The sequence below is a fragment of the Mesocricetus auratus genome, unplaced genomic scaffold (genome assembly GCF_017639785.1).
Source record: "Mesocricetus auratus isolate SY011 unplaced genomic scaffold, BCM_Maur_2.0 Super-Scaffold_6730, whole genome shotgun sequence".
NCBI classification, from domain to species: domain Eukaryota; kingdom Metazoa; phylum Chordata; class Mammalia; order Rodentia; family Cricetidae; genus Mesocricetus; species Mesocricetus auratus.
The window spans coordinates 103,099,104-103,110,261 of NW_024429184.1; the positions used below are offsets into that span (position 1 = coordinate 103,099,104).

The following is an 11,158-nucleotide window of genomic DNA, read 5'->3' on the forward strand; positions in this document are numbered from 1 at the left end:
TGTGGTGAAACATTGGATGAGATTTCCCATTTACCTCTGCCAAGACCCTGTCATTTTAATGAAGGTTCAAATTGCTTGAGCTCCAGGACCTCTCTGGGGTAGGCACTCACTCTGCTATTCTGGTTAAATTATGTCTATTCACTCCAAAGTGATTGAATACTTAAGTATTTAATGCTGAGACTTTGCATTTGGCACACTAATGCCGGGAGTGTAATGCACGTTCATTGAAGCCATGCTGTGCCAGAACAAATGCTTTATGGTTGCTGCTTATAAATGTGTATTAAGAACAGATATTATAATTGGTACACAGGCTGTGGAAGGGCAGCCATAGTCCTCACAAGTGGAACTAAACCACCTGGGTGAATATATCACTGATAAAGTTTTAATTCTCATGGAGATCACAGTTTTGCTGGGAAAATAAGATATTGAACACATGATTGCAAATGGAAAGATGAGAGTGACAGTGAGGAGCCTGGCGTTACCCTAACAGCAGTAGAGAATCCCTAAGTTGTCTTTGAAAAGAAAAAGACAGTTTTACTCTGTAGCTGGCCTAGCCTCACCATGTAGCCCAGGCTAGCCAAATAGAAGCTGCAGAATTGAGAGAGTCACGGAGAGCAGCTGAAGCTTAGCACTCAAAGAGGCCAGGAGAGGCCATTGGTGAAGATGCAGCCTCCATTGTATTGGAGACTTGGGATTTAAGGGGTCGGAAAGAAGCATGAGCTTTGTGTCATGCAGTAAGTAGGATTGGATTCTGTAACGAGAAGCCAGGAGAGGCTAGTGGTGAAGGAGCAGCCTTTCTTGCAGTGGAGACTCCAGCATACTGGCTTCACTGGGAAGATAAGACTGTCATCAAGGACAGAGTAGGTATGGAATAGAGCTTGCCTGAACCTATAAGACAAGCCATGGGTACGGCAGATGGCAGAGCCGGAGAAGTGCAACTGTTCAAGTCCTTTGGAACCCAGATTATGAATGAGTCCAGACTTGGATACAGGGTTATTCGCACTGTTAGAGTTTGGTTTTGCTTTGATTTGATTGTGACTGAGACTCAGTCCTTTTTTTGGAGTGAGAAAGTATTTCCCTTGTATTTTATTTTACAAGACCCCAAAGTTAAAAGACTTTGGATTTCTAATGAGGTGTTGGATATTCAAAGAGACTAAACTTTAAAAATGTTCAAATATTTTTTTAAAGATTGTGACATTTAAAGTTACGCTGTGCTTTATGTGTAATATGAACAAAAAAGTATTGGGGATCAACAAAAAAGGAAAGGTTATGGTTTAAGAGTGATATACTCATGTATCAAATTGACAAGAGGCCAATTGTAATGGCTAGTTTTATGTCCACATGGTGCAAAGTAGAATCATCTGAGAAGAAGGAACCTCAGTTGAAAAAACACCTCTATCAGATTGACCTGTAGATGTCTCTGTGGGTATTTTATTAATTAGCGATTGATGCGAGAGGGCCCAGCCTACAGTGGGCAGTGTCATCTCTGGGAAGGTGAAGGAGTCGTGTAAAGAAAGCCAGTAAGCAGCATTCTTCCATGGCTCTACTTCAGTTCCTGCATTCAGGTTCCTACTCAGAGTTCCTGTATTGGTTTCTCTCCTGATGGACTGTGACTGGAATATGGAAAGCAAATAAACTCTTTCTGCCTCAGTTTGGTTTTGGTCATGATGTATATACATTAACAGAAAAGTGACCCAAGCCAATAGCTTTTGTTCGTATAAAGTACTTATGAATAATACTAGTAAGAAATGTGCAAGCATTTTATATTTGATACTCAAACATATAAAATGAGAGAATTTTACAAAGACCTGAATAAATGTAATGATATGCCATTTTCATGAATTGACACATTTATAAGCCATTTGCATGGATTGACATATTTATATTGCTTAAATGCAAATTTTTCAAATTGTTCCATAGATTCAAGTCAGTCTCAGTCAGAATTCTAGTAAATTAAAATCATCAGGTGTGTGTGTGTGTGTGTGTGTGTGTGTGTGTGTGTGTGTGTGTGTGTGAAAATTCAGAGGACCTAGAACAGAACACTCCTGAAAAAAAATAAAGTTGGAATATTTTCACTACATGATTTCAAGATTATAGTGAGCTACAATAAGCAGGGCACTGTGGTTTTGTTATAAGAATAAGTGAACATATTTGTAAACAGTGTTCAAGAACCAGAAATAGACCTACACAATAAGGCATTAAACTGTTGGTCTTATTGTCAGCCTGGAATCATCTGAAGAATGGGAAAGCTCAAATTAAGGAATTGTCTAGATCAGATTGACTTATGGCAGGTCTGTGAGAATACTAGTTGGTTTTTTATTGTTGTAATAAAACACCAAGACCAATGAAACTTATGGAAAAAAATAGTTTATTTGGGCTTATAGTTCTAGAGGGTAAGAGCCCATGATGGCAACATGTAGGTATGGAGACTGGATCAAGAAGCTGAGGGTTCTCACATCTTCAAACCATAAGCATGAACTAGAGGAGCTGGGAATGATATGTGGTTTTGAAACTTCAAAATCTGCTCCAAGTAACATACTTCTTAGCAGGGCTACACCTCCTAAAAATACCTGTCTTGGTTACTGTTCTATTGCTCTGAAGAAGAGACACAATGACCAATGTAACTTTCTTGCTTACAGTTTCAGAGAGTCAGTCCATGATCACTATGGTGGGAAACAGATAGGCATGAATGGTGCTGGAGCAGCAACTGAGAGCTCTGATCTGCAGAAAGGATGCACAGATAGGTAGATGATAGATATATAGATGATAATGGATAGATGGATGGATGGATGGATAGATAGGTAGATAGATAGATAGATAGATAGATAGATAGATAGATAGATAGATAGATAGATAGATAGGAACTGTTCCTAGTGTGGACTTTTGAAACTTCAAAGCCTACCCCCAGTTACACATTTCCTCCAACTAGAAAGCCAACATTTAAATATAGGAGCTTATGGGGGCCATTCTCATTCAAATCACAAAACTACCCAAATACAGCCACCAACTGGTGGCCAAGTATTCAAACAGCAGAGCTTCTAGGGAACATTCTTATTCAAACCACCACAGTGGGAGATTGCCTTGATTGCTAATAGGAAGGGGTGGGTTGTGGGCTGGCTGATCCTGAGCACTGTAAGAAAGTTATCTAAGCATGAGCCTATGAGTGAAGGACCCAGAGGTTGAGACAGAAAGCAGCATTCTTCCATGGTTTCTACTTCAAGGTCCTGCTTTGGGTTCCTGCCTTGACTTCTGTCAATGATTGCGGACCTGCATTTATAAGCCATTAAATCCCTTGAGTAGCTTTTGGTTAGTGTTTTATCACAGCAACCGAATGAAACTAGAACAGACATACCGATAAAGAGTAATCTTCACAACAAACAGTATGGGATCAACTATGTTCATGTAGGGAAACATAAGCCTTAACTCTTACCTCTTGCTATAGATAAAAATTTTTTGAAAGGGTTATAAACCTAAGCGTTAAATTAAATTAGAAAACTCTCAGACACAACACGAACAACAATCTTAGTGACCTTGGACTGGAATAAAATTTCTTAGAATTATAAAATCACCAGTCACAAAAGAAAATTAAATTGACAACTGAGTTTTATCAAAATTATAAACATCTGCTTTTAAAAGATGTCATTTAAAGAAGGAAATAGTTAATCTCACAGATGCAATTTTACCCACAATGTATGTCTCATGAGTCTTGCAGCCAGAATCTATTTTAAAAGCCTTTCTACAATCCAAGAAAATTCATATAATTGGTATAAAGGAAACTTGTATAGATACATCATAAGCATGTAGCATATGTAAAACAGCACATTGAAAATACTCAGGATCATTAAAGAAATTCAGATTAAATGACAACAAAAGGGGCTGGAAAAATGGCTCAGTGAGTAAAAGCACTTCCCACACCACAGAGTCTGATGAACTAGTCCATAAGATCCAACCCCTGGAGGTCTGTTGTCCTCTGACCTACACATACATAGTGTAACATACACATATGCACTCACCTATGTATGAACATGACATGCCTGTTACATTCATGAACTCACTGCAGCTGTCATTATCTACACAAGGCCTTCTTGAGATTGAGCCTATTACTATTTCATCAACCATGAGGAAGGAGTTCACAAGGTCCCCTTACTGAGGGACTGTGGTCAGAAAAAGGGTCCTAGGGGGCAGGGATGCTTTTTTCTTTAGTGATGTAGCCCATGATAGCTTGCTCGTGTTCTAGTAGATAATCCTACTAATGCTCATACAAACAACCATAACTAAACCCAGTGGGACACACACAAACTCAACACACAGACACACACACCATCCAAGTAGGAGGAACACTGAACTTGTTGGGAAAAAGAAGGGTTTCAGCAGGAAAAAAGGGAGAATAAACGAGGGTAATGAGAGAGATTGAAAATTACCAAAATTCAAAATATACATATATGAAATTGTCAAAGAATAAAAATATTTGAAAAAACAAGTAATGGCTTCTTTCTCTATGTTTATAGAAAATTCCTTTCAATGTGATTGTTTGTGTACAAAGAATCTTTGTCTCCATTTAAATTCTCTCATTCAAATAAATACCAAGCAGTAATGCCCATTACCCTCTACTTGGCACCTAATAGTAGCTAGATTCTCTGTTGTGCACTTATAAACAACATTTCATGCCAACAACAGCCCTTCAAGATGGGTTTTATTATCTTTATTTTTGGTGGAGAAATTCAAGACTCAGAGTAGTTAAGCAATTTGTTCAAGGACTCCCTGTTATACATTGCAGGGACTGTCTGTCTCCTTCACCCATGTTATTCCTGTTCTTAGTCATTTTGCAGCCAATTTGCATATCAGACTGATCCCAAAGCCATAGGTATAAGGGTGATAGTCGTTGCCAGCCTTGTAATTTAATTAGCCTGGCCAGGATCTCACTGCCATGTAGTCTTTAGTGAATCATTTAGCTTATTTCTTCCAACAATTAAACAAAAAGAAATGATGAAAAAAACAATTGTTTCCCTTCTTTCTACACCCCATGGTAGGACTTAATATTGCGGTTTATGACAACATAGACCAGGGTTCAAAAGTTAGTACTGCCAAAATTTAGTAAGCATGTTGCTTAATCTTCCTAAAGCTTTTTTTAATCCATAAAACAGAACAAAAAATAAATAAAAGGCCATACCACAAGACTGCCATCAGGATAAAATGGAGCAATGTTTTTAAACCACATTACATGGTACCACTAATGTAATAAATGGTAAGAACTAAAAATCTTTACTATTAATGAAAGCACAAGTGCAATCTCATAAGTGGACAATTAAGATGCTAAGTTCTCTTATTATTGCTTGTTTTATTCCTCTACTTAAAGACCACAGCTCAGTGATATAGGTGTGGTGGTTTGGAAGAAAACACAAAGACAGAGTCACTATTAGAAGGTGTGGCCTTGTTGGAGTAGGTGTGGTCTTTTTGGAGGAAGTGTATCACTGTGGAGGTGTGCTTTGAGTTCTCATATATGCTCAAGATACTGCCCAGTGACTCAGACCACTTCCTGCTGCCTGTGAGTCAAGATGCAAGGACTCTGAGCTCCAGCACCATGTCTGCCTTCATGCTGTCTTGCTTCCCATCATGACGGATGATAGTGGACTAAACATCTGAACTGTAAGTGAGCTACCCCAATGAAATGTTTTCCTTTATAAGAGTTGCCATGATCATGATGTCTTCACAGCAATAGAAACCCAAACTAAGAAAATAGGTACCAGAGATTTCTTAACCACAGATACTTTTGAGTCTGTATAAATTAATATTTTACTCAATTTCAATTAAAAATCAATGTATTCAGTAGTTTCTAATACACCATTGTGTTATGTGCCCCTAAGCTATAAACTATCTCCAAAAGTAATAGAAAACATTAAAAGTAAAGTTTAAATGATACATCTTATTTCCATAATCTCTAGCCTTGGTTTGATTTATGTTTTTCCCTGAACCTTCTACATGAGGTAACCACAATTCATTGAAACAACTGAAACTTAAAAGAAAAACTAGACAGAGGCCAGAGAAAACTCTGCTTACAACAATAATGACAGTGTTAATTGGCCTTCTTTGAAAGATCTTCCTTAGCTGAGGGTTTGGCTCAGAATATGCAAGGTTCTGAGTTCAAGAAGGCATCATGGCTTCTCTGAAGCACAACTGGGAAACAGGTTTTCTCTCTCACAACCATACCAAATCTTCTTTCTACACTGTGTCCACCCCAACACACAAATCACTTTCAAATGTTCTTAGAGTGTTATTGTGTAAAAGTTCCATGTAATTCCCATTACAGGGTTAGTAATTTGTTATGCTCATCTTGGGCTTCAATGATTAATGTAAAGCAGAGAGATACCTACTTGAGATGATAGAGGTGCCTGAGATGAAAATAAATGTCTTCATGATGGACCTTCCTGCATAGCAGAAGATCATGACTGGATAATTTGAGAATAAATGACTTTCAGGGTGATGGGTAGTGAGTGTAAAGGACTGTAGGGAGAGTTGAGAGGCAAAGAAGCCAGGATTTAAACATCACTGCACACCCTCTCCTATCACTGATAGAAACAACCCTAACACACCCCCATAGCACCCACAATTGCCCTTTTTGTCACTTGACTGTCAACCAGCCCAATCAAATTACTTGGACTTCACTTAGGAGTGATTTTGCCAATTGGCTTACACTTTATTTTTGTGGTCAATATAAACAAATTACTTTGACTGACTCACTGTGTTTCAAAGGTCTATTCTCTCAGGTTCTCTCGTCCCATTTTTCTGTTTTTCTAGACTAATATTCTTTATGTAATAACATAGGGAGATCCATTAAAGACACCAGAGTAAAATACTTTTCTATTCTCCAGACTTAAATTCTACTTTTTCCTTTCTTAGGTGGCCCAAGGGGCTAGGTAACCAAGCCAGGTATATTTAAAATTCATTATTTCTGGGCTATTTCTAGCCAGTTTGTTTACTTATTTTCATTTTTAGTTTGGTCTTGACACACAGACAGATGTGTACCAACTGTCTATGTTTTATATTTGGGTGAATACCTGGAAGTGGCATGTGGCAGGAGGCAAGGATGAAGAGAAAGGAGTGTAAATTATCCTTTAGCTTTCAAGTCCACTCACTGGTCTCCTTCTACTCCAGCTAGAAAAGTTTGGGGCTCTATATCTCACTCTGTTACTTTTTCGATTATCTTTCCTGATGATTAACACCTTCATTACACTCTCAGTCCATCTCTCTTACATAAGATGTCATGACTGATTCTTTTCTCTAATGTCTTTTTGCACTTTGACTTTCCACTTCTTTTGTTACAATAATCTTCATACAAGCCATCAACTTTACAAAGAACAAGAACAAGAATCCTGTGCTTCCTGAGCTGCAATTTTTATTTGTATGTGTGTGTGTGTGTGTGTGTGTGTGTGTGTGTGTGTGTGTGTGTGTGTGAGTGATTGAGTGCAATTGTCCACAGAGGCCAGAAGACAGAGTCAGATTCCCTGGAGTTGGAGTTACAAGTGGTTATAAGTCCCCTAATTGGTGCAGAAAAACCAGTTTGGGTTCTCTCTAGAAGAGTAGGAAGTGCACTAAACCTCTGAACCAGCCCCCAAACAAAACAGTCGAGGCTCACATACTGATTCTTTGACTCTGGAATTATTGTTCTATTTCTGATAATTGAAAAGTCTAACTTTATACTTTTCACTTTCTGAATAATTCCATATCCTGTGAGTATAAACTTATCTAGCAAATTCTGGAGACAACCTTCTAACTTTTCTTTCTTTCTTTTTCACAAATTGGACTTTCTATTGTCACTATAGGAAGTCTGAATTTTAAGTAGTTTTTTTGGTTCGTATCAATCAGCTTGTTCAACTTTAACACCTGACTCATCATGGGTAGAGCCTCCATGAGTTTTCTCAATTCAAACGTGGATTTTTCAGCATTTTTATTTTTCTAAGGAAGACATCGTGATGAGAATAATTAGACATGTAGATATAATCTATGTCTTTCCCATCGCTGTCTGCAATCAATGTATTAACCATTTCCTTCAAGTCAATTGCCTGCCCTTCTCGGGTGATGATTTTCATTATCTTCCAGATCTGGAGGACCTGCCATTGCTTCACACAGGATGTCTTGCATGTCTGGTAGTTGTATTTTTTTTAGTGAAACCAGCACAGAGCAGAAGGAACAAAGAGCCATCAAAGAACCATCAGTTGTATTGATATCAACACAAGCTTCAGTCACAGTCTGGTCTACTACTTTTTGACCATGGGGCACATTTTGTCCTGGGTAGCATCCATGCCATGGAAGTTAATCATCTTTTCTTTCTTTTTTTCTTTTACTTTTTTTTTTTTGCCCTGAAAGTACTCAGTAATCAGCTTGAATTTTCTAAATGCAATTTTGTCACTCTTCAAACCCCCCACAACCCTGGAGGCCATCAGATGCAATTTTGGTCCCCTGAGTCCTTCTGACTAGTGTTCTTGAGATGTTTCTAAAATTGAGCATAACTGTAGCTGGAGTTTCCACATCATACCAGTCTTTCTTAGAAAATGGGTCAACCACTGTCTTCCTGGCTCCCTTCAGGATGCCTTTAGTCAGGCCTTATTCTTTCTGATGGCTGCCTTGGTGCCCCTCAGAGAGCCAAAGGGGAGGAAGTAGGCAGAGCTTGATTGAGAACTTCCATGAATGGGGCAGAATTGGGGGGGAGGGGAGGGGTTGAATTGAGATGATTCCCATGTATGGGATTGGGATCAGCTGTGCATCTCATCAACTTTAAAGAGTTGGGGGCATCTTACACAGCTACAGTCACTATCATCATAATTGCCAATGGTATTATTTTGTTATTAACTTCATCGCTGAGTGAAAAGAAACTGGTTTGTTTGATTTCGAAAATAGTGGCTTTACTTCTAAGAAGAGAACACAGTGCATGGCTACCTCGTATCACTCCATGGTGGCAAGCACTTTCTATTGTCCTCAATGTGGTGGCCACATGTTTTCTGTTTCTTTTTCTCCCAGATAGCTAAAAAGCAAGAGAGTTTGGAGGAAATGAAAGGTGGAGAAAATGGACTTTTCTTTTTCTTTTATGGCATTTAGAGTATGTGACAATGGGCTCATACATGCCTGAAGGTATGCATATGTTCGTATGTGTGTGTTTAATAAAGAAAGTAAACAAAGCACATGTGTACAAATCACCTTTTCTTTTCTTTTCTTTTTTTGTTTTTGTTTTTTTTTTCAAGACAGGGTTTCCCTGTGTAGCTTTGGAGCCAGTCCTGGAACTAGCTCTTGTAGACCAGGCTGGTCTCACACTCACAGAGATCCACCTGCCTCTGCCTCCTGAGTGCTGGAATTAAAGATGTGTGCCACCATCGCCCAGCAAGTACCCAATATTTTAAAGTCAAGGAATTATTTTTTCAGTATTAATGGCCATAATATAACATTGCAGTGGATGAATTGAAAATAGAATAAATGGATATTCAAGAAAATCAGAGTTATTGAAACTTGGAAAAATACTTTGAAGAGCATTTGGCTTAATTTCTGACAAAGAACTGAGAACCAGACAACATAAAACACATACAGAGAAGCGTTTTCCCTCCCCCTCCTATCCCTTTCCCATCCTCTTTTCCCCTCTTCCCCTCCTTTCCTTTTCCCTCCCTTCCCAAGTACCAAAACTGAAAACAAAGGCAAGTTATCTGAGATCCAGCACAAACTTTCTACCCTCCCATTGACAGCCACTTTGTTCTTGTACTCTAACTTGACCTCCACAGAAAATGTCTTCCCTCAGAAACCTGTGGTCAAGTAATAACTGTGCCCAGCCTTTCACTTCAGGAGATAAACTATTCGTGGACAGATATAGAGCCTTTTTTCAGATGAAAGATAATTCCACTCAGTCTCTTCCCATTTCTCCTTATAATTCCATCTGTCTATTCAAATTATAGACACCTGTTTTTTTTCTTTCTTTTTTTACTCTGTCTCCCTCACCAGGTCTAGAGAAATCAAGCAGTTAGTTTTATGCCTTTTAGACAGACAGCAAAATGACAACTAGCATCATCTTAGAGATTGCTTTGTTCAGAGAAGAATTCACTGTTGATTTGCTGTGAGTGAATTTGTACTTAAAGTTTATGTTCATCATATAGGCAATAGATTTACCACATGTGGGCAAAATTCTGTGTCCTATCCCTTGTGACCAAGGTATGTGGTCATTACGGACTCCATCTAACTTGACTCAAAGCCAGCCTGGGTTCTGTGTCATGTGATTTAAGTAGCTGAAAGAAGCAGCCCCACCCCCCTCTATGTCAGTTAGGGATACTCCTGTGACAGATGTCAGAAACCAGCTATGTTAATCCATAAAAGAATGCACCAGAGAACCTGAGGGAAATGCTGAAAAGCCAAAACCTGTCACTTCTTTCTAGCAGTGGGAGGAGGAATATTTTTGGCCATGTGACCAACTTGACATTCAGATTCTAGGAAGATGGTTTAATTAGGACAAACTCAGATCTCATGACCAGTTCTTGAAGAAGTCTCATGAATGCCTTGTCAATCCAACCTCACTACAGAGGTGGGGGTGGAGTGAGGGTAGGGTATCAGAGGTCCAAGGCAGACTTTTCCAAAGAACGGAACAAAAGGGGAAACAGATATGAAGCAGTCAAACTAACAGATGACCACCAAATCCCCTCGTGGTCTGTTATGGAAAGACAGAGACCAAGAGGTGGAGATTAAAGTGTGTCTAGACAACAGCTCAATGATGGGACCAATAAAATGGATACTAAACTCTGGTTTTGCCTTGTAGTTTAAATAGGGCCACTTAGTGGCAATTTCTCTTTGAATTCGGTCCAGAACTGCCCAGCCCCTGAGTCGGATGTGAATAGCTGGTGTATTAAGCGTCTCTCTCCAATTGCCCACTACCGTCCTACTCATTCTCCTGATCACACCTACTGCCTTCTCTGTACTTAACCCTGACCTCGAAGGTTCTTTCTCTTGTAACGCCTTTGCGTAGATTGGAAGAGGAATTAAAAGCTGCTGGATACTTTACTGAGTTTCAATATTTAATACTGGTAATTTGAGTGTAATGTGTGAAGTCAAACCTTATTAGCCACATGAGAGAAAGAGTAAGAAATCAAATAAAATATCACTTGAAGACGACTTCGAACACTCTTTAGAC

At 38.9% G+C, this 11,158-nt stretch overlaps 1 pseudogene; it reads right to left on the reverse strand.

The window, feature by feature from the left end:
• Positions 1 to 7,916: 7,916 nt before the first annotated feature.
• On the reverse strand, positions 7,917 to 8,736 carry LOC121139024 (annotated as a pseudogene).
• Between the last annotated feature and the right edge of the window lie 2,422 nt (positions 8,737 to 11,158).